Source organism: Pteropus vampyrus, unplaced genomic scaffold (genome assembly GCF_000151845.1).
Source record: "Pteropus vampyrus isolate Shadow unplaced genomic scaffold, Pvam_2.0 Scaffold363, whole genome shotgun sequence".
NCBI classification, from domain to species: Eukaryota; Metazoa; Chordata; class Mammalia; order Chiroptera; family Pteropodidae; genus Pteropus; species Pteropus vampyrus.
Window position 1 is genome coordinate 835,960 of NW_011889144.1, and position 2,410 is coordinate 838,369.

General features: G+C 41.0%; 1 protein-coding gene across 1 annotated transcript in view; it reads left to right on the forward strand.

The window, feature by feature from the left end:
• Positions 1-2,410, forward strand: part of ATP11A (ATPase phospholipid transporting 11A) — a 141,985-nt gene that overhangs the window by 71,273 nt on the left and 68,302 nt on the right. The gene's annotated exons all lie outside the window — the stretch shown is intronic.

A 2,410-nucleotide genomic window follows, 5' to 3' on the forward strand; every position in this document is an offset into this window, starting at 1 on the left:
GGGAGTGCAGGCAGCCCGCTCAGACCATTTCCATGGAGAGGGCAGGGGTTTGAAGGCTGAATAAGATCAGGGCAACTCTGGCCTTGGGAGGCGGGGCCCAGCTCTTCCCTGTGGCCCTGCACAATGCTCTAAGTTGGCCAGCACAGATTTCTGTTGATGTGGACAAGTGTTAAAGACAACACTTCAAGGAAGAGCTTTCATACCCAGAGTCTGAGGCACTTGGATTAACACCACTCTGTTTTCCGCAGTGTGCTGGAGAAGAGAATTGGGTGGACAGTCGGACCATCTACGTGGGGCACAGGGAGCCCCCGCCAGGTGCTGAGGCCTACATTCCACAGAGGTACCCAGACAACAGAATAGTCTCCTCCAAGGTAACTTTCTGTCTGAGTGTTTATTAATTTCCTAACAGAACTCCTTTGGGGAGCATGGGAACTTTATGACAGCAGTTAGCAACACCGCTCCTAGAACTAGTGTCACAGCTGCCCTTTACTCTCAACTAAGGACTGTGGTTACAATTTACATGGGGCTTGTGCAGTCATTACCCCTCCGGTTGTCCCCGTAACACTGTTCAGACTAGCCAAGATGTCACTGCACATTTTCTTCACTTCTCTTTTAATTATATCATGGACATAGTGTCAAAACTGAAGTCTAAGACATTCAAATCCTACTACTGTCACTTATTTATTTGCTGTCTGGCCACGTGCCAGTCATGAACCACCCCAGGCTGGAATTTCCTTATCTATAAAACAGAGACATGCTAGATGTCACCAGTGAAAGAGTCTGTGTAAACAAAAACACTGCGCACATGTCAGAGTCAATTAGGTGCAATAAATGCAGAGAGGAAGAAATGTGATTAGAATGTCATCGTTTCAACGATGCACCTTGTTTTCATTGACTGGAGAGTGGGAATGCAGAGTGTGAATATTTTACACATTTAGAGAATCACCTGGTAAATGGGCCTTGAGAGCAGGGTGGAAAATTTACTAGCTGGCTTTGATAAAACAGGTAAATGGTAGCTTTAGAGATTATGAGAACTTTCGCTTTGGGTGCCTGCACGCATGTGTCCATGAAAGCACCCACTGTTCCTGGCTTCACTAGATGTGTAGATCTATGATAGACTTACTTAATTCACACATGAGTGTCTGGGGTAGATCAGTGTGTGTGGTAGACCTACTTCATTTTTGTATGAGCGATCGAAGAGTGCCCCGTGTTTGTTAAGAATATTTGAGAACAAAAAAAGCTTTGCTCTTTAAGGCAGTTTTTAAGTAGAATTATTTTATTTAAAATTGCAGTGTAAAATAATAATAATAACTGCTTTAATTGCCAAAAACGCAATGTGGGTAAGTAAATTGCTCATAAACAAAATCTCAACCAAATAAATATAGTATGTGGTTACCCAGATGTGATAAAATGAGAGGAGAAATAAATTGAGGAGGAATGACATATCTAAAACACAGGCCTTTCCAGTAGTGACATTTATAAATTTTATACCGTCTTAATTAGAGCTCACTAAAGGTGATTTCTATGCAACTATGTATTCTTTCAACCCACTAGTGTGGCTAAAAAGAAAAAAATCTTCAAAACATTTTTTTAAAATATTTAAAAATTTTTTTTATTTTTCAACTACAGTTGACATATAGTATTATATTAGTTTCAGGTGCGCAACACAGTAATTAGACATGTATATAACTTATAAAGTGACCACCTCGATAAGTCTAGTACCCATCTGACACTATACATAGTTATTACAATATTATTGACTATATTCCCTATGCTGTACTCTACATCCCTGTGATTATTTTTATAACTGGCAATTTGTACTTCTTAATCCCTTCACCTTTTTCATCCATTCCCACCCCCCAACCTCCTTCCCATCTGGCAGCCATCAATTTGTTCTCTGCATCTGTGAGTTTGTTTCTGTCAAAAACATTTCTTAAAAATCTAGTCCTGTGCAGTACAAAGGCATCAAAAAACAGGAAGTGCACTGCAAAACATTAAAATGTGGTGCCATGCGTGTACTTGTCAGGACGGTAGTCCGGGATACAGCTGATGGGACATGAAACCTCCCTACACTACACAACATCTAAACTGGGTAGAACGTTTGTCAAAGGCACTTCAGCCACCGATACAAATCCCTGTGCAGCTGGTTTCTCCCTCCAGGGACAAACTCAGCCTTGAAAGTCCCAGCCCCCAGTACCTTCCTATAGATATGGAAAGTTCTTTACAAGGCTTCGCGGAGGAAATTTCTGAAACTCAAAACACCTGGTTCATTGGAGGTGTCAAAAGGCCTTCTTGATGCATTTGATAGAATATAGCTGGAAATTGAGGGATACTTTATTTATTCTAAAAGCCTCTGTCAACATTTCAGTAGACAGCAATGAAAGTAGTAATATCTAAATCCCCTTCCTGA